At 33.1% G+C, this 22,882-nt stretch overlaps 1 protein-coding gene and 1 long non-coding RNA gene across 5 annotated transcripts in view; one reads left to right on the top strand and one right to left on the bottom strand.

Moving 5' to 3' along the window:
• The window catches only part of LOC106711535, a 31,289-nt gene extending 30,220 nt beyond the window's left edge, over positions 1-1,069 (bottom strand). Inside the window, exon 1 of the long non-coding RNA XR_001357032.2 lies at positions 1,015-1,069. This is a non-coding gene — a long non-coding RNA (uncharacterized LOC106711535). The remainder of the gene's footprint in view (positions 1-1,014) is intronic.
• LOC106711534 (homeotic protein antennapedia) overlaps positions 1-22,882 on the top strand; it is a 159,273-nt gene that overhangs the window by 103,554 nt on the left and 32,837 nt on the right. Inside the window, exon 1 of one of the 4 annotated variants that reach the window (XM_014503872.2) lies at positions 18,581-19,321. The exons of the other annotated variants lie outside the window; for them this stretch is intronic. The gene's annotated coding sequence lies outside the window, so the exon portion shown is untranslated. Of the gene's footprint in view, positions 1-18,580; positions 19,322-22,882 lie in introns of those variants that run through there. 4 annotated transcript variants of the gene reach the window in all.

Consider the following 22,882-nt stretch of genomic DNA (forward strand, 5'->3'; position numbering starts at 1 on the left):
ATGTATATATACACGTGTAAAGATTTAATACTCAAAGATTTAATTATAATATCGCACTTCTTACACCTTAAGATAGAGATCTGACGGAGGTTTTCTAATATAGTCGCCCCCCGGTGAGCTAAGGCGGCGTGATGGATGGTCACTTTATTGAAAACCAATAGCAAGATAATTTTATCCTGCACCGCGTAGTGTGTGGTCACGCGAGCCCTACCTAATAAGAATCTCCTGGCAGTTTTAACTTAATTATGTTCTGCTGTAGAAACTTTGTAATATAGTTGATTAAGTAAAGTAACTAAATTCTCAACATCCAACTCTCCGATATTATTATATAACCGACTATATTTATTAATAGTTTGCACCAGTTTCTATTCACGATGCCGCCATTTTGTAATGCGAAGACATGCAATATTTTTCGCGCTATATTTTTATGAAACTGAATGCATTACACTATGGCAATTTTAAGATCATAATTTTGTTATCTTTTTATAATTAAAAATATGGGGAATATTATTTTTATGTAGGGAGGTGGCAACGAAGTCAGCGCTTTATCCGATATTAATTGACCGCTCATAATAAACTATAAATTTATATCGACACCTATTACGGGTAGTAAATATTTAATCGTACAATTAATATAATGTTAAAAACTAGAACGTAATTATACGAAAATATGTACTCTCATGTGTAGTTAAAGTCGTAAAAATAATAGACTTGTATGAATAGCTGTTTATACTATAGTTTAATAAGAAAATATACTTATTAATTACATATTATCATAACATAGGTATGTTCCATTTTCATCAAAAATAACCGAAGTTTTTCCACGTTTGACACTTAATTAGGTAATTCAAAATTGTCAGGTAGGTATATACGTTGAGTTCGTTACGTAAGCTATGTAATTATTTGTGTTTCGACTGGTATAAAATGTTGTGACAAGAATAAATGTAAACACTTGCAATTGGTGAAAGAAAAACACGAGAAGGGCGGTGTAATTGAGCTGATAAGTGTACTCACGGCACGATTATGTTTTAGCGCGCGTTTCAGCTCGCGGTCGGGTCACGAATGCGTTACACTTCCCATCTGCGGCCTGTTCAGTCTCGCCAAGTTAGTTTTATGATATCCCCAGTTAGGCGCGGTTAATAACTTGTTAAACTTAACTGCATTGTTTTTAGGTATTGTTTTTTGACTCAAGGTAAGTTATTACTCGCGTGTTCGAAGAAGGAATAAACATAACTTTACGATGATTTAAAGATTGTATGACTTCATCATTAATTTCGTCCAAACTACATAAGTGAAATCTGACGTAAATTATGTAAAAAGCATTACGTGACCAAAATAAACATTTACGTAGACAGTTGTATCACAAAATTGTGATCACTAAAGTTACATCAATTTATTGTATACAGTTTTAAATCAAGTAAATCTATATTGATGTTTGCTTCTAAAACATGTAATAAATATTTTATAAACAAACTGAAAAGTGTATTAAGCTTCCTCTATGTATGTAGCCAACAAGTCGATAATCGAGTCGATCGACGTTACGAAGAGGCCGACTTGAACGTTCTTAGAAAAACAAAAGAGATTACTCATCCCGCCGCTCGAAGTCTATCCGAGAATTCCTCGGAGCGCACACCGCCGCGCCGCGCCCGCTTGTACTCTGTACCGTTAGCAAAACAACGTCACTAAACGTAAAACCGAATAAACATAAAAATAAACGATCGCTCGCCTTACTTTTTCTGCGTACTATAACGAGCTCGGACGTTCCTTTATCGCATTTCATCGTCGCTTATCGCTCTGCGAAACGTAAACTTATTAGACTTTAATGCTAAATATGCCATTGTTACGATTACAAAAACAAAATCGACCGTTTGTCGGTTAGTTCGAAAGTAAATAATAAAAAATTATTATGTGTCTGTCTGTACTCACCCTAGTGTGCAAGACGAGAGGCAAGACGGAGTACAGAGAAAGTTTGAGTGACGTGCCCCCTCTACCAGGCTCCCCCTCCGAGGATTTATGGCGCCATATTGGATTGGGACAAGATGACACGATGCCCGGATAATTTGGGCAACGGTATCACGTGACTGCCACCCGAACCGAAACGACACTTTAATTATGATATTCTCGAAGTGTATTTCGGTTCATATTTTATACTGTAATCGTCTAGTTTTAGTGATTGGTTGTTTATGAGACGAAACAGAGATAAACGGAAATTTTGGTCTCAGAAACCCACGGTTACACATAGATTCATGTTACAGCAAAACAAAAAAAGAAATAATCTTCATATTCTGTAAAAAAATACATAAATATTAATTAAATTAAAGTCTTTTCATTCTTTCTTAATCTTTCTGGAAATATCAAATTACATTATTATAACAGAGGTATTATCTACAATGAAACAAATTCTTGCAAATTTATTCATTTAGATTTTAAGATTAATAACGATATTCACTTCTTCAAATTTCACTTCTTCAATTTTAAAATACAGATGTAAATACTTTAATGTACAGTGATTTTATGTTAATTGTTTTCACATTTAAACAATATTTAAATAATTTGACCTACACATATTTATTAACAATGTATTAGACCTAGATTATATTTAAAAAAAGTAAAAATATTAATGGTCCTACAAAGCTCTACTTCTCTCATTTCTTTCTACTAGCAAATTAAAGTAACCATTAGAAACATAAGTGTAACTAATTCAGTACAATTTATATGCAGTTCCTCATTAAAACTGCGAGTGAGAGCACTAACATATTCATAAGCTTTTTACTTAAGCCGTAAATGAAAGATGTTATAAACAAACTAACTCATCGTAGTGGCGATAAATAACAGGCGGGTGCAACATTATAGTCGTGGCTTGCCAACACGCATGCGCCGCTCACCGCTCGTCGCTCGCGTGTCAAACCGCGTCCGCGCACTATTTAGAACGTTGTTTGAAATAAAACAAAAGAGTTTGCATTTACACACTTAGAAAAGGAAAACACTTTGTATTTTTTACATATAATAGATTAAGAACTATCAGAGTATCAAACTAAATTATGATAAGTTACTAGCGCCCTCTGTTTGTCGTACTGTAGCTGTTTTGTCATGTATTTTTCTTTTCAGTCCTTTTGTATGATTATGCATGTTTTAAATATTTTCTGACGGTACTAACCGCGATAGCCGTGCCTCTCGTACCGGCTCAGAAAAGCTTGTCGCAATTAGCACTCCTCGTTTTAATCATACAACGGATTCTTAGTCAGAAAAGGTATTTTTTCATATTACGCTAGTTACTCGAAACCTCAAAATGCTAGAAAAAGCAAAATTTAGTTATAATAATATTAAAAAGATATTACAATTCAGTAATTAAAATTATCGACGACAGTAGCAAAATATAGAGCGCACGTTCAGACAACATGTTTTTAAACAGAATCGGTATTTGTTAATTAATTAAAGCGGTACGTACACAAAGATTCACTAAGTCCGCTGACGCAACAATCCCGCCGGCAAAGCCATCACCGAACTCCTAGTTAGCAAACGTTCGAGGGTGCGAATCCAGCAAAAACAGAAATCTCGTTAAGATGACAATTTATGGCTTGTTTTTGCTAAATGAAAATAGTAGCGTGCCGTGAACTGAGGAGGCCTTTTTTGATTTTCTTAATGGAATCTCTTCGCTTGGGATTTGTGTCGAGTGATATGTCTAAGCACTTCCGCTTATCTACAATAAGCTTAAGTCTTTTTTTTTGTATCTTTTGATCACAATATTATACTTACTTTAAAAATGTTGAGAATATCATAAAAAAAGTGATTAACAATTTCATATATACATTGACAAAGGACATGATTGACGGTAATCTACCACTAATATTGCTATAGTCACTTACCTATATTAAGATATAGCTTAAGTATGTTGGAAGGTCTTAAAATCATTGGAGTGGTGCCTTTAATTGGGTAGGCATTAACTCTGTGATAAAGGCATTTTTCTATGTGAAAATGTGTCAAAATTTTTAGATAAATAATAAATAATTTTATATGAACTTGACAGCGAATAATTACCTGTCATTTTCATTAGACCAAAGGAAAATAGAAAAAAAAACTCGATAAGTCCGACAAACTTTCTTTGTGTTAAAGCAACGAACCGGAAGCGTTTCACGATTTATGACAAAGCAAATTTTTGTTTCCGTTTCTCTTCGCTCATTGTTTTTTTATTATTATTTTCGCCACAATTCCTCGCAGCTTTTTCCGTTTGAAAAAAGTTGGTCTGAAAAGTCGCTTTCGCTCAGCGGAAATGGAAAAATGGAGGGAAAATAAAAGAGTGCAATGTTACCGTTGCATATGTGCTGAGGACGTGGTAGCTTTGTTTTAATGGCTCGGCTTCGCTTTGCCTTACTTCGACCTTTGTTAAGAAAGATAAGGTAACAAAATATTTTTAATTTCTTCGCATCGTAAAGTGCATTATTAAATTTTACTATGTTACTAATATTATAAATGCGAATGTTTGGATGGATGGATGTTTGTTTGAAGGTATCTCCAGAATGGCTCAACGGATCTCGCTGAAATTTGACACAGATGTAGATCGTAGTCTGGAAGAACGTATAGGTTACTTATTATGTTTTTTTTTTAAATTCCGCACGGACGGAGTCGCGGGTGAGAACTAGTATTACACACATACGTTTTTTTATGAGTTTTTCATACGTCTGTGTTAATTACAAAGACATCATGTGAACACATGACATATACATGCCCTAATACTACTCAAAGAATACTCAAAGAGCAAAACATGAGATTTTATTTTAATGTTAGTGTACATTATTACCATAATCGTAAAAATTAAAAAAAATTAATAAAATCAATCTGCGAAAAGTAGTAAATTATATTTCGGTGACATAAATACCCATTAGATTTCTATTAATTTTCCACTAGTATGGATTATTATAAATTAATTCGATCTCTTAGTTGTTTTTTTTATTACTGATGACAAATTAAAATATTGATAACAATAATTTATTTCATAAATTATTCATTTATTATTATCGAATCTCTTGCGATCTCTACATATCATATTTAGATTATATAATCTTTGGAAATATTAACAAATTTTAGTGTTTTTTTATTGTTAACTAGTAATTAAATGATGGTAAAAACGGAACAGAATATGTACATATTCGTACAACGCGACGCCCGCGCACAGTTCACCCTACATCAACCCTCAAGGGGTTTGTTGAGGCGACTACACGCCACCCTTTTTGTCCCGTTTTCCCGCCACGCTTTCATTTTCCGATGTAGCTATCCCGCTCTTAACAAAGAAAGCATTGGAGTTGCATTTATTTAATTTGCATACTTTTCATCTTAGCTTGTCAGTTTTTTGTCATCGTTAAAAATAATACGATAGCCTTTTTCAAAGAGAAATGAGAGAGATGATATTATGTTGTATAGGTATTTGACAGTGAAAGTTCACGGTCACAATTATTGTTTAAAAGTATCATAAAGAATTACTTATTGACTATCTTAAGAAAAGTAAACTGGGAGTTCATTTGTTAGTAACAATTAGCTGGGCAAAAGGACTAATAAGTGCTTATTTGGCTAACACAATTTAGAATATGTTTTAGCAAATCTTTTATTTATTAAAAATCGATGAGAGATTTGAGAGTCTGACTTACGTTTTTATAGGTAAAGACGCTCCACGGTTCCTGTGGGCCGACACACGTCTTTTTATTTTTCTTTATTCCACTTTATTTTGTTGCGTTGCCTCCCGCTGTTTCCGTACCGCGGACACTTTTGGTTAGTTTGCTCTGTTTTCCGTACAATAAATAATAAAAGCCGCACTAACACATACCCTAATATCGTTTAGATATTGTACACATACGTTAGTAAACAACTTAGGACCTAAACAAACAGTACAACAATACTTCCTTAAAATTAGATACGTATGTATATTATTATTATGATTGTGTTAGTTTTTAGTAGTCTTAATTTATGTAAAAGCAATGAAAGAGAAGATTCATTAAAACTAAGAAAGTAACAAATTAATCCACTCATCTTGATCAGTTGAATTATATAGAGGAATTAAACACCACTTGTATACAATTATTAATCTAAAGTATTGTTAAAATCTAGTTTATATATCAAATGAACTGTAACAAAATTAGTTTATATTATAATGCTACTGTTGATGTGGTTTGATTCAAACAAATCGCATAATTCATTCTACACAATATTGAGACTCATTTCAAATATCGATTCTAATAGCAATTTAAATTCAAAACGACCGTAAAACCGATTATTTAATACATGCACACATCATACCGTAGCTATCTCATTTTCATTAATCTATTATAATATTACAAATCGATTATGATTCACGTATTAAAATCGAGTATTGCCATCGATTTTAAATGATTGAGCGTTACGTATCTGACAGCTTTGGAGCCATATATCAACTCTGTTAAAGAGAATTGTCAGTATTGCCATTTTTTAACAATTCCCTGCGCGTGTACAGTTGTATGCTTCCGATAAATGTATTTCTCTTTCAGTGGGGCAACACCATTGATACTATCGGCACAATTTGATTTATATCTTCACAGTGTAATTTCGTATACCAAAAACACTTTTTTTAAGTCTATTAAATTCAATGAAGCAGTATTAAAATAAAAAAGCTACTAATTTCAGAATTTATTGCACTATATATTATTTTTGCGTTTTTAAATATTCATATGACTTAGATGATAACGTAAATGTATATTACGAGTAGTAAAATAGCTGCAAAGTGAATATTCAATTTCATTCTTTTATCGCATTTCATTTATGTAATTCGATCTATGCAAATTGACTTGAAAATTTACATAATTAAATATTAATTTTTGTGATAAAAATTGTTATTCAATTTTGTATAAAATATTTTTTTAATTGATTTGATAAAATCAATTTCTATAGATTTAGTAATAAAAAAGTTAAGATGTAGAGATACCTCAGTTATCGCAGAGGAACATTAATTTTTTTATGTAAACTAAAATTTATGTCATCGTAAAGTTACGTTGTGTTTCTCTAACAAGTAATATTTAATTAAAATAAATTTTAACATAGAAATTGTCTTTAAGTCCAGTTAACAAGGCAGCTGTTACGATCCCAATCTAAATAAACATCCTACTGCGGAGCTTGGAGTGCGCTCATTAGTTGTTACCTTTTATTTCCCTGTTATATCACAGCTTCACATATAAATAATTTATTAACTACCATTCCATGTATAAGAATGCGTATGTTAAATGGAACGTGTTTAGTATGAAACTGATTTCGAAGACTGTACTCGTAAACTTTTTGAAGATACATATTTGTTCTGATATACATACATATGATTTTCTTTACAAATCCATGATAATGATACCATGACGGATCTAAGTAAAGGACGACTGAAAGGCTGAGGAGACTTAGTAAATGTGCAATAATTGGAATGACTACATAATAATTTTATGGTATTCTTGTTCTTATTCACTTTACATGTATCAATTAATTTGTGTACCAATTAAAACTAAAGCTGAAAAAGTGTGTTAGTTGTTAACTCTACTCAATTTTATTAAATAAACTAAACCAAGTTTTATTGCGTTATCGTACATGGAAATCTATCGCATAGTTTAACAAATATAAAAGAGGAAAAAAAACTATTCACAAAATGTTAAGTATATTTCGAAAGCAAAATAATTCAACCGCATTAGGCCAACATTAAACTATTTCAATGTCACTTTTATTGTTCATACATTAGGCAGGTGAAGCATAGCAATGAGACCATAGGCGACCAACATGACACTAATCTATACCACAAACACTCATTCGCAGACCGTTTGTCACATTGTACCAGCTTCACTAATAATTTGCACGTATCCTGCGACAATTTGCCGTGTTTTTTAACCATTTGTCATCGTTAACGAACTCTAAATTACTTCTTAGTACTTCGTCAACATTGCTACGTCGAACACTCTTCGGAAAGACATAAATTACATTCGTCGCCTTTTCACAGGCAATGGACCTTAAGTAATTGAAATTCTTATTTTTTACATTCGAAACTATAAATTTGCAATTCATTTTAGATTTGTGACTTCATTATCGTTTATGTTTCTATTTGTAAATCAACGAACTAATCGCTTTTAAAGTTTCAGCAGATGCAGAAATATGCACTATTACAACCCTAACAGTTTTTTTAAGTAACTCAGAAAACACTGTTTTACTTTAACATTTCATAAATTTATTTATTAAAGATAATGTTAATAGCAATAAATGTTATCATGTCATGCATAAGTCTTTGTTTTATTGATTTTTTCTGTATCTTCACAGATTACTTAACTTTATTAAAATCATAGTATTTTATAGACATGTGCACCTAAACGACTAGAGTATCTTAGCACCTATAGTGCATTTCTTATTATTACATATTCGTAAGTTTCAGTACAAATCGGGTGGTCGTTTCCTTTTTTTTTTGTAAGAAATCATTTATTTAACCGTGTGAACAGAATGTTTCGATCGATATTTGAAATCTGTATTTTCATTTGAATCATAATCTATATATATAAAAGAAAGTCGTGTTAGTTACACTATTTATAACTAAAGAACGGCTGAATCGATTTGACTGAAAATTGGTGGGCAGGTAGCTTAGAACCAGGAAACGGACATAGGATAATTTTTATTCCGCGCGGACGGAGTCGCGGGTAAAAGCTAGTTATATTATAGAGTATGCAAAATATCTAAGGAGGTAAATAAAAAAAATGGCCGTTTACGTTTCAAATAAAATTTTTATAAATCAAAGGTCAATACATCTATACTCAAAACATTAATAAAATTGGAGTGCCTGTATGTAATGTCGAAAAAAAATTTCATATTTCATACACATTATGTATTTGAGTAACCGATAACCAAAAACATTTTTTTAATTCTTATCTGTCTATGTCTGTCTCTACGTCTGTCTGTATGTCTGTCCGCAATGTCACGTTTGTACAGTTGGACCGATTTTGCCGGGAAGGTAGCTAATGTACGCGGGAATGTTACAGACAGAATATTCTCTTTTCAATTCTTCGCCGATGTAGTTACGATTGGCCGCTAGTTTTTAATATATCTCTTTGTGTTGAAACAGAAATATCTCGAGCTATAGCTAGATCAAAAAGGGTCACGTATGTGAGATAATAATAAGTGGGAGCGAATATACTGTTTTCGTGACTCAGATACGGACCTGAAATCATTGTTGTATTGCAAAATGTGCAAAAACATACTTCTTAAATACAATACATTTGATTTTGGGCTTATACAATAAATTCTTATTACTTAAATTAACTTCGAAAAGTATGTTCTCTTATATGCCATTACTTTTTAACATAACTCGAATGATGGTAAATTCATTTATTCAGTGGAATAAATATAAAACTGAATTACAGAAGTGTCTGTAATTCAGTTTTATATTTTGATAAAACTGTTCGTATTATTCAAAGGGAATTCATTAGGCAGTAACTAGTGACAAAGATGGACAGCCAAATAAGAAACATAAGAAAGCCAACCGAAAACTCTACCATTAGTCATTCGGAACCACCAAAGACGTACGTCGTCCGTTATTTTAATTAGCACTTTGCTATATAAATGCACAATAACGCATCTTCGGCCACAAATCCCACTTCGGCTTCAATTTCTAACAGCTTCACTCCGGGAACTGTTTAAATCATGCGCGTGCGCCGAAAATAGCGCGCGCGATCGCTTCTCCGCCGCGCCGTAAATTCACCGCTAATTTACAGCCCCTCAATGTTATAAATAAATAAATATACGTCGCCTCGCACTACATCCTCCACTGACAAAATGTGCCACCGCTCGTATGGGGCTGTCATAACAGTTCCTTTTACGCGGTTAGGGGTAATGGATCGGGTTTCCGATACGTCACTTATCAAATTGAATTCAACTGCACCATCATTTGTAAATGTACGATGATCAATGACAAGAGATCTCCGATTTATAAAGAAAATATATGTCTCAGTTATTGTTTGTTATTTTTATTTACTTTTTGATTTATTGGAAGACGTCCGTTGTGGCTGCTTTCAAGAAGTTTATGATGAGGTATAAGAATGAAGATAAGTTTTTTTTTTAATTTTATTAACTCGTAGGCTTCAGGAAAAATTAAGAATTCTTTGCAAATAATAGATACACCTACACAAAAAATAAAACAACAAGATATGTCAGTGGAAAATATGAAATACTCTTTCAACACGACAATAAATAACTCTTAATAATTAGCTATAATATCGTGACAACAGTTTTAACGTTCCATTTCTTTTGTGTTTTTAAAAATTCCGCGACTAGTGTGACCGCGATTAATTCAGTGAAGCTGAAATTTATTCGACTAGATGTGAAACTAGGAAAATTATTGGGTGCCAAGCGTATTGAAGTAAAGGAACAGCCGTCTCGACGCGCGTCTTGTGCCAGGGATCACTTGCGGGATTGTGGCCGCTATTGTATTACAAATTCCCAGCCGCTGTTACCATCTGTCTTGCGACCGAAATTCGAAAAACAATAATAGAAAGAGAGAGGACAGCGATCGAAACGTAACGGTTCACGTCGTATAGTGAAGTTGGCGGTTTATAATTTTAATCGATATTTTGTACATATAGATACAAAATTAGAAGTCGTTATGATTATGCGTTTGCATATAATTATCCTTGCAGACAGTTCAGAAGGTCAGTTACCACAATCTAGTCGCCAAATTTTACAAACATACAAGAAGAAAATACAAAAATTAAGTAACAAATGTGAGCCTATAAACAAAAAAAAATAAGACCGATTGCTCGATGATTTAAACACGTATTTTTAATCACTGGTTTCTATATGAATTGCTAACACGTACAACGCTGTCATTATTAAATTCTTGTATCGATTATCATCAGCATCGATGCGATAGTCAAGCTTCGGTTTTTCTATCGATAAATAATGTAGATACCTGCGCATCCAACTCTATTGATGAGTTGCGTGCCAATCGGCGGCGGGCGGGGCCTGAGTTGTGCCAAGTATGGCGAGCGCGCTAATGTACCGTCAGTGCTCCGTCATATGTTTTTATTGTGGCCTGAGCAAGTCGCCTAACTATTAGCTCATCTATGCGGACCGCCACACACAGTCGAACATGCATAATGTTAATAGACACACGGAAAAAATGTCTTAGAAATTTTAATGGTCTAGCAACTTGTTCGCAGTTCGCTGCAATTAATTTTAGTGATGTTAATGATTGAAAATACATATCGATAAATTGTTAGTATAAGGTTAACAAACACATTAGATTTTATCAAAAATATGATGATCATTTGCCTTACATCAAGCCCGTCTGTGAAGGAACTCATGCTTGGATTCAAAGTATTTACTACGGATTTCCCATTTGTACTAAGTGGCTTCCTTACTGCTTTCACATTTATATTACTACGCATTTACTATAGTTACTTTCCACGACGTTTTATACGACCCTTGTGCAGTATCTTGACCAAGGTTATCAATAAATTGTTGAAACATTTATAAATACATATAAGTAAATATTCTGATAATAGTGTTACATAACTTTATCTTCTCTTTTATTTTTTCATTTAGATCTGTAGAAAAGATAAATTAGTTGGCTATATGGCCTAAAAGATTAGAATTTGATATGAAATTAATTGTTCAAAAATAACCTTCCATCAACTCTTTAATTGATTTTAAAAAGATAACTCCAATATTCAATTGAAAATTATGCTTTAATTAAAATATGTATTGGTTAGTAGCGGATACATAACATAACAAAAACAGTATCGCAGTAGAGGCGCTAGGAGTCATGTCAGTGATTATAAAACCAGATAACCAGACATGAGGCGGCCAGCAGACACGAGTCAAGTTTTTATAAAACACGGTTAGCGCCATAACATATCTGATATTTTAATCAAAACAAGGCGAACGGCGCCATCTTTTCTTCTGTCACTTAACCTTTCTAATTTTTGCAACGTGCATTAACTTTGCATGTAAGCAATGCTAATTTTATACCGATACGTAGACCTAACCTCTAAGCCTTGATTTTTTTTAGGTTTTTATTTATAAATAAGGTTTAGTAATATTCACTTTACTTGTGGTTAGTATCTGTAGTTCTTTCCATAGAATGGCATAGAAGATTTCGTAAACAGCACATTCTTGTCACGTTCCTGCGTTTTCCCCAATTTTATAGCCGTGAGAGAATCTAGGCGAGTGAATGTCAAACACGCACTTTACTCGCTTTAAACTGTTGTGTAAGCCTGACGTGTAGCCGGCATTCCGAAATCAATGTTAACAGAGAAAAAAAATATTGCGTGATTTGGAACTACTAAAATCTGTAGCGGGTGAAAGCGTCTCAAATCAGATACGACGAATCGAGATCTGCTAACATCCGTACGGGCGCTTACATATGTAAGCACAGATATAAATACGTCAGTATAGATACGTGAGAAGGGCCGTCATGTTTTATTTATTCGCGGCGGAGTCGTAATAGAGTCGTGCTGTGAGAACGGACGGTGAGTTTTTTACCGACCGTAAGCTCCAGCGTGTATTGAGACGTCCGCGGATGCTGATGTCTCGATGTTGCTATACTTTTGACATGACGCGTACTTTTATTCTGCAATCCACTTTTTCTTTTAAAAACAAGTGTTAATTCAGACTTGTCTGTATCATTGTTAACGCGTTTGAAAAAAAAAGCTATGTCGAGAATGAAAAATGGACGTATTAAAACGCAATAAGCTACGGACGTAAACGAACAAAAAGCTTTGGTATTGAAGAGCGATTTCCATCAAAATAACTTTCGTCTCCAAACCGCTGCAAGAGGATATTAAAAATCCATTCATCACGTTAGAAGCAAAAAATAAGAATTCAGATTCACACTCGAACACCGCGACTGCGAAATCTGGAGAGACGAGGAGGCATCCCCTCCTCTGGCCGGATCGTCCGGGTGGAGGGATGCCCCCCTTTTGACAGGAAATGATTGTCTAATATTAGCTTTGTTATAAGGTTCCTCTTTAGGGATTTCAATGTACCTTCACGTTGTATTTCGAATATGTACGAGTACAATCTTGAACCGATCGATATTTTACTTATTCCGTGTGTTAGAGGTTATTTGTTTTGAACATATTTATTGTGAAACAGGAATCGTCTTGAACAAAAGCGAACACTGGCCGCTAAAAATTACCAAAGCTTTTAAAAGTTGATCTGTTTTAAAATACTTATACTAAATTAAATCAATAAAATGCCAATAGTACGTTTACATTTAAATTATATTTTAAAAACTATGACGTCAATAATTTCGTCTAGTTCATTCATATTAAAATTAGTATTACATTTGGATTACATAAATTTTAGTAGACGTAGAGAATTGAGATATAGCGTACGTATCGCAGAATTTTCACTTCACCATTGGTTTATTCAGTATAAAAATTAAAATTAGACAACAGTAAATAACAGAAGGAATTTCGGGTCAACGGCCGTGACTAGGTGATTCTTTAACAATTTTTCGAACACCCTCTATTAAATATAACAAAAACTCGTCATGTGTTATTTTTTTCAGAAATAAACAGTCGAGTTTTATTTCAAAACGTAATTTATAGTTGCAACGTCTATTTCGGCTCGGCTTTCGTCAACACCGCGCCGGTAACGGTGGAGAACGGGATCGTCGACTATGAATAGTCGCCATGAGACAATGTGGATATTCAACACTGACAGATTTGTGAATTACAAACGAATGTTACCGCGATCCCGGAAGTTACAAATATATGTACTTTGCGTTACATTGTTGTAAACGTTTTTATAACTTTTTTATATTCAATACTTTATTATGAAAAAAGATCAATCTTACATTTTAATGAGTGTAATTATGGATTTAAGAAAATTGTTAACTTAATCCATTCCAATGACTATTAATGTATCAAAGTGTGCGTATAAAAACGTTAAGTCTATATAAAATGCGAAATTAAAACGGAAAATTCGTAAAGGTAACAAACGAATGCAATACGACATCCAGAAATATTTTCGTCACACCAATAAAGCGGCGTTCGCATATTGTACAGCATCGAGAGATAACAGAAATAATGGCTTTCAAAAATGAAATTAATTCCAGGTTGATGATTTCAAATTGAAAAGTCACATCGGCTCGCGCCATAATTCATGGTCCTGAAACGTGTCCGGGCGGGTGTGTCGGACGCGCTGCGCGGCGAGCGGTGGCTAGGGCTGCCGAAAAGGGAAAAAGTACAACTAAATCTTTCGATATTATTCTTTGTTATCATTGCCAATTATCATCGCTTCATAAAAATAAAATTTAACTTATTACACAAAGAGGCGCAAATACACAATGTTGACATCATTTAATTGTTAGGTTATTTTTCTGTGGAAAATCAGAAAGGGGTAAAATTAATTAATTGAATAGGAAATGATGTACAAATATAAATCAAAACTTAGGTTTAATAAGCTATTTATGAACAAAGAAGATAAAAACGAGCATCCCTAATATATCGGGTTCATTGTCACAGTCCTTTGTCGGAGGTCTCTTCCGCTTCACCACGCGCGCTATCTGCGATAGCGGAGGCTGCAGACTGGCGACTGCCGCTTGAATGTATTCATTATATAAACTCATACATCTGGCCAGTGTGAAGGTAAATATTTATCTAGCCATATATGATATTCTGAAAGATTCTTTATCTAAAAGCGCGGAAACTGTTTAAGTACACCTTGACGTTTATCCTAGGACTGACCAATTTATAAAGATTTCACAAAGGCGAGAAGTAGTAAGAAATTACCACAAACAAATAAAATGATTAATTTGCAGAATATTAACAAAAAGAATTACGCAAGTTTTTTGTTAAATTGTCAATGTTAAAATACGTCCCGTCTATATGAACTGTCTAGTAAGTGCATAACACTTTAATATTCCAGCATTAACTCTTTCTTTCGAACACAAACATCGTTTTACACGAAAATTCTTCCAGATTTCACCTGGAAGCCATTGTCACTCGTAAAATCCTTTTCCTGGGCATAAACGCGAAAACTATGTTTATATGTATGTAAATATGTGTGTGTTGGCAGGCCTCATGTATAATGCAGTCAGTTGTTGTCATGAACATTTGTCGTTGCACTATTTCATATATTTTGTAAATTCACCTCTCCTGCCGCAAACAATACTCTGCACTAGACGCAAATTTATTTTTAATTCCGAATTGTTAGTGGAATAAGCTTATTTATTTTTAATTTACTCGTATACCACAGATACAATACAGGTTTTCGAAGTCTGACTTTTAAAAAGAAAATTTAACAAAATTTAATTTAATTTTTATTTTCATTTAATTGGTTAAGATCTTCCGAAATGTGCTGCCAGCGAAATTTAATTACAGAATTCGGTTTGAAGTAACATGTTAATCCAACTAATTAACGTTTCTACGACTTAATTAGAAAAAAAATGCTTCTTGTAAATCATTTCATCTACGACGCTGCGTGGTTTCTAAGGAAACAATATGCTGTCATCCTTATCTGATAACGAATTAGGCCACTAGTTAGAAAGAGAGAGCGGCATTTCCTGGTGCGGACGTAAAAGCCCCGTATAATTTGCCTGCACGAAAATTTGATAATAAATCATAATAGTTTTAGACAGACCAAAAGGGAAAAAAATAAACCAATTTGGAAAGTGAATTGTAAGGCACGGCGAGGTTAGGCTGTTATTAGAGCAATTATGTTATTATGTGCGCCGTATCTAATCCGAAAAACTAAATTGGAGTCGGGCGCTGCCGGCGAATGCCCGATAGGTTCAATCATATTGGCTGTGGCTCGCACGAAATTCGTTGCGGAAGCAATAAGAAACACGAAAATTCCGAATGTTTTACTAATACTTAATTCTATGTAGGTACGGATAAATTTTTTATACAATTCAAAAAATCAATGAAAGCTCAAAAGTATTTCGCTACGGCTCATCGTTTAGGACAAATTAAACAAGGGGTTAGCCGATGCAGCACATTTCAAAGTTCACATTTCATAAACCCCGTTTGCCCTTTAATATCCCTCACTTATATCATATATCATTCAATATGACCATAATTGAAGCCATAGGCCCAGCGACATTCGGAATCAAAACTTAACTCATACGTAATAAAGCTCATAATACTTTGGCATGGTAATGACAGATAAGAAATATATATGAAGGATTGCCCCTTTTACAATTTGTATCTTTAGCATACTTTGCTCTTGAAAACAGGTTTTTCTTGTGTAAGTTATGAACACGTCTTTGTGTTTTCATTTTGTAACGCATCTACCCTTTGTATTATCAAAATATCAAATATGAATACCAAATAAGGGTTGGGACAAAAGCGTAAAAAACAGGCAACTTTTTAATTTATGGGTAAGCGAGTACATGAAAACGTAATAATAGGAGTGTGTTTGGTAAATATATTAATGTAATAACTCTCGTAGGGTGGTTAAGTAGTCGCGTTCTATTTTCAAAAATTTCACGGCAAATACGTCATCCGTGAGACGTGAAAAATCGTTGATGACTTCATCTCATTTTACCGGTTTTTACGTTTTACACGGTTAAGTTTGGTCATTATATTCAGTCCAGTAATAACTTAATTTTATTACATTTATGTATGTCAATTAATAGTATTTGGTAGTCAACACTTGGACTAAATTACAGCAATTGTTATCGTAAACTTGCACCGGCGATGGCATTGAACGTAAATAATCCAGTTCTATGTGTAAACATCGCCCACTGAATGCGTTCACCCCTTTGTTTACGAATTTTTTTATCTATGTGCAATAATTTTAAACACTGACGCGCATAAGCTTGATATGAATGGTAATAAATTAATATTTATTAATTTTATTCAAGTTTTGTTTGCGTTTCGCTAACTTATCACTTTCTTTAGAATGTCTTTGATTGTTTTCTTCCATACTATTGTTTCTGTTTTAAATAATATTTTTTTCAATAACTTACAATTAGTGTCACCTTTGATCGCTTAATTAGTTGCATTAAGATTTGAAGCAATTAAATACATTGTTGCAAAGTTTATAAAAACACATTATTCTTTAACTCTTATGTATCGCTATACATAGAGATATTGCCATTTACACATACATTAGACTGGTAGTTCGTATTTTTATATAATTAAACGGACGACTTTAAAACAATTCTCACAACATTATAGCACGATCTATAGATATTTTTGTAAAACATGTTAAAAATATTTTTTTATGATAAAATGCTCAATTTAAAAACATATTGCAGATGTGAACTTGACCAATGTATGTATGTGAGCGAAATCTTTGTATAACGCTATACTGACCCACTTATCAGCACTGGAATACTCCTGACCCTGTCTGCATGTCGAGATATGCGAGTCGTAGGTCATGAGATATAAGGAGGCAACGTACTTTTTGAAAATGTTTTTCTTTCCTGGATTCAAGATAAATAATGAAAGGCGTTATTTGCTCTTGTTGTCATTACACGCAGATTTGAAGTGCATTACAATTATTTATTTTTATCTTATTTTGAAACAAAAACTGTACTCAGTTTCAGCGTATCGATACACAAATGAAACTAAGAACGTCATAGAAAACTTTTATTATTAATGGTTAAATTGTAATTTACTTTTACATAAGCGAGTACCTACACTGAAATAATATTAACATGACTTTTCAACAAGTCGTTTCAATTTATTTGTGATCTGGGAAATAATTCTTTTGTAAAATTCAAATAATTTTATTCAATTGGTGGTTCGCAATAACTAATAAATTATGTTTTGTTTCAGGTAAGACCCGAGTTAAACTTTGATCTTCACAGAAAGGCAAAAACGCACTGAGGTATAAATTTCGTTTCGCGTGTGTTCAGTGATATATATTTGTTTTGTCGCGCGCGAGCCACGCGATTAACAGTTCAATAATGCTGATGTTAAGTCGTATTTCAACTTCGCACAATCCTCTTGTCGACGGGAATGTCTTTGTACAATGGAAAATCATCTTACCATTCCCATTCATTGTAAGATATTTTAGTGAAGTTTAAACTTAGTGTACTCATTGACAACAGTAAATTTACATTGCCGCTTGAAGTTTGCTCAAACTCTACAGTTCACAAAATTGTTGAGGTTTATTAGAATACTATAAGTACCTATATCGTTCATAAACACGTCATATAAAAGCTTAAAGTTTTTTTTACTTTTGTTACAGTTCTGTAATAGATTTCAAAGGGCAATGAATTATACGCTCATCTCTCTCAAATGTTAAATAAGATATCATTCATTTTGTTGATCGGAATCGCAGAAACGGCGTCGCATCTCTCCATGGCGTTTCCCGCCCATCCGTTGCGCGGAGTTACATGCATTCACACGCATCGGGATAATCTCTCATGTGATCGGCCACATAGGCGCGTGTACGAACGCTTTAACCGGCCATTTTGTAGAACCGATACATTTCACGTTCCCCCTTGCAGTCGGGCATCATTTCGTCTGGCCGCGTTAAAAGCACGCTGCATGTTCGCACTCCCACCCGCCGCAACACAAACGCGAGCCGCGTATGATTCATGAGCTTCGTCTGTGCGCGTTCGTACTCCGTACGCGGCTCGCCGGAGGCTGTCAGTGTAGTGGTGGCCGTCGTGACACGCGCTCGCTCAATGTGTGCGTGCCCGCTCATGGCAGCCGACTATGACGGTTCGTAGATTTGACAGCTAGCTCAATGCCGGTTCAGACGTTCATTAAACGCCGACCGATGTAATTTTTGGAACATACTCGATTCATATTATAGTGATAAAATTGTTAGATTACATTTACGCGATTCGCGAAAGCAGTGATTTTTCAAACAGTGCCCGCGCTTTTCCCGCGAACTTGAACTTGAATTTCGCGCTATCAGAATGTGTCAAATATTCCGATTGATTCGTGTCCGGTCCGTTGCGATGAGTGTTTACTTATGATGTTCGCAATTAGACGCGCTCCGTTGAAATTCTGTCTGAGGGGCTACGGCATGAATAAAATATTGTTTGCTGTTTGGTGGTCCCAACATAAATATACGATAACAGTTTTTACTGTTGAAAAAAATACATCGCACGTTTTGTAACGAGGCAAGAAGACATTCAAATAAATCAATTAAGGATGCCGAGGAAAAGATGATAAAAATATAATATGTGCATTTGACAATAATTGTTTTGTGTTGTGTTAAAATATTTTTAATTAATTTTGAAATATATGAAACGTGTAAAACGAAAACAAATAGTGATTTTAACAACTAGTGACTGATTTAGCAACTTTTGTAGGGCTTGCAATATTTTTTGCACATTTTTTTTTATTTTGTTGAAGATTGGACGGATTATTATTTGGTAAGTTTAATTAATCTTATAATCTTTTTCGTTTTGTATCATAACTTGTAAAAAGCGATTTAAGCTCCGTTACCGCTAAATACCGAAAATATAATTTGTGAATTTATTAAGCAAGTAGGTATATAGTTAATAAGAAAAATAAACTTTCAAAACAAACTAAAGTCATTGCTGTAACAGATTAAACAACAAAATAACAACGAAAAGCGAACGCAAACAGCTGTGCCGCTATCGTCGCAAGAGAATTACACGAGCTTTAAATGCATATGCCAACAAGATTAATATAGATATTAACACAAATAAGCATAAATATTGTTTCCTTTTACATATCTCACTTCGGACATCTTTTTGTGGGTGTTGCCGAAGCGCAGGTATACCGGGAAACCGAAATCATTAATCAAAATTCCCTTTGAAATGACTCGACGAAGGGCATAAGATAGAGTTGTCTATTCCGGGATGGTTTAGCACCGCCTTTAAAATGCTCATTAATCAAACTAAACTTTTTTTACCATCACTTCATTTTACATAAGCTTTAAAACATATCACACGTCTTTCTTAATATTGACGTTTATTCTGTTATTTTAGTTTCTAACCTTAATTTTTTTATTTGAGAATTTATTTCACCTAGGTTTTCCTACTTTTAGAATATAAACGTCTTTCAAAAACTTTAAGATTCTTTTAATTAACCTTCAGACAAATCTTAATAGTTAAAAGTTAGTTTAATTTAAACATCTAAATTTAGAACGGGAATATATGAAAGATTCAATTAATTAGTGCGTCTGTTAAGTAGCTCAATTGTAGATATTTGTTTGGTCACGTTGTTTTATTTTATTCCATATATTTATTATATACAATAAATATTATTTACTTTTGTTCCCAGTAAAAATTCTGATACGCTTTTTGCAATATTTGAGTCCTAACGAAACCCAATTGGTATAGAAGTTATTTAGTGTTTTTTTTTTTTTTCTAAAAAATCCTTTGTAATATTTTACGTCTCTTATAAGTTGGTGCCCGATAACATTATAGTTTATTTGATAATCTACCTACCCCCTACAGCGCAAACGCTTTTCCTATATTGATTTCTCCCACGGGAGTCCAGGTAATTGAAATTTTAGATTCTATCCTACATCCCACCCTAGGTTTTAGATTTACTTCAGTTTAAGATGCTTTCATTTTACTACAATATCCTGTAAAATTGCAGATTAATTAGCTCAAAGATAGCGTAAAAAACAGACGATCGAATGTTCGAATTTAAATTGTGTTGAAACGTCTTTCTGATTTTTTTTTATATGTTTGCCCGCTAATAAACCACGATTTGAAATATAGATAACTGTATATCGACAACATTTTTAAATTAGGTATAATAACTTTTATAAGGTGAAGAATAATTCTATCTAGGTGTATGATAGATTATATTTTGTTTTACCTTTTACTATTATAAACTTCCCGGTGCAATTTGTCTTTTCAACTATTTTATACAAAAACATATTAATGTTCATAACATTATAAGTAATTCATTATGTCAGTGTGATTCATAATCCAGACTAAACTTTTAAAGGTTGCGAACAGGTTCTTGTCTGCGTTAGAATTTATTGAATAATTAAATATTTAAATATGTATGTATTGTTGTTTGGTAAATTATACAATTTATATGTTTTTAGTTTTTGTCAATGGTTACAATAGATAACTATCTATATTTGATTTATATTATGTGTACTCAGAAAGATTTCTATTTGTCAATAAAACTATTATTTGCTGTTTAATTTGCAGTTCATTATAGTAAATTTAATTTGCCGAATTTATTCAGGTAGCATTTCTATATATCTAAGTAGGTAAAGTCATAAAAAGTTTTAAAAAAATTAATTTATTTTAATTATTGTTATCAACTTGTTCCTCTTCTATTTATAAAATTCGAATATTTAAATGTCATCAATCAAACCTTTGCTTGATTAATATATTGTTAAATATAATAATACTAGCTTTTACCCGCGACTCCGTCCGCACGGAATAAAAAAATAATAATAGAAAACGGGGTAAATATTATCCTATGTCCTATTCCTGGTTCTAAGCTACCTGCCCACCAATTTTCAGTCAAATCGATTCAGCCGTTCTTGAGTTATAAATGGTGTAACTAACACGACTTTCTTTTATATATATAGATTAAAGAATAAAATATAGTAGTACCCAAGACGTATTTTTTGCACTTATCGCCCACTAAAATAAAACTTGTATAGCATAGAACTATAGCGACATCTCTTAGACAAAAACAATGAACCGTATTAAAACCGTGGTTTAATTTTGTTTACTCATTATAGTTACTATAGTTTGTGACACATAAATTTCATATTGTAAAATGATGGTCATTATGTCCTTGTCACGTATAATGTAGCTATCTAAGGTACGCATTATTGCTGTAAATTTAGTATTTTGTGAAATGGATTTCAGTTTATTTTGCTTGTAATAATAAAATACAATAAATAAATATAAAAAAATATTAGTAGGTACCTACGGCTTGTATGATGTACAAATTTTATACTTCTGCATATAAACGTCCGATTCTTTATCTTTATAGCATTTCTATAGTTTTTGTAAAAACTATTAGGCTTCAAATGTTGTTGAAAAGTTGTTTAAAAGGTGTCAATACACTATTTATGTTTCTCTAATTGTATCTTTGATATTCAGGCGATTCGTTTCTCGTGCGTCTATAAAAAAAAAAAAGAAAAAATGACTGTTTAAGAATACATCCGCTGAAACTTGTTTTATCATTTTTAAGGTAGGCTTTCTTATAACAGGTGATTTGTAATAAAATTTTATCTTTTAAAAATTTATCAGAAGCCGCGGAAACATAAAGCAAATCATTACCAGAACACTTTGTAGATTAGTCGATAAATAAATTGAATCTCATTAACAAGTTAATAAACTCAATGTTCTTTGATAAACATATTTTTTTATAAGATTGGGGCAAAGTTTAAACGTTTGGAGTCACGCTTGACTAAGCGCTTTATTTATTACGTTTACCAACATTAGTTTCAAAATTTTAACGACATCCCCTATCTCAGATGTCCTTTATTTGCCGCTACGGTTCCGAAATAATTATCTTTAACCAGTTTATGAACGTTTCTTTTTCCTATTTGTATATGAATTGTTGATTTCAATAATAAAGTTAACAAATTATCATTAAAAAATAAATTTTAGTTATCCATTATAAAGGCCTGCCAAGTGTAGATGTAGCATGAGAAATCTAAACTAAGGGGCTTAGTCACTTGTTTTTAATGAAGTCTGAATATTGAATTGATTATTCGTGTTTTCGGCGTTTCAACACCGATTTCGGTCTATTCATAGATGCAGTAAAATAAATATTAGTCCATTTAAAATATGTTACCGGAGCATTCGTATTATAAAAAACAAGTTTTCACAAATTCGATCCAGATACACGGGCGAGTATTTCGTGTGTGTGCATTCGGAAATAGAAGGTGGTTTTCTACCGGCTATTATTGTAACGGTACCTTTCACCGCTATCTACTGACCATCAGATGAACTGCTTTTTTAAACTGCTTTAATAAA

Source organism: Papilio machaon, chromosome 9, assembly GCF_912999745.1.
Source record: "Papilio machaon chromosome 9, ilPapMach1.1, whole genome shotgun sequence".
In the NCBI taxonomy this organism is placed as follows: Eukaryota; Metazoa; Arthropoda; class Insecta; order Lepidoptera; family Papilionidae; genus Papilio; species Papilio machaon.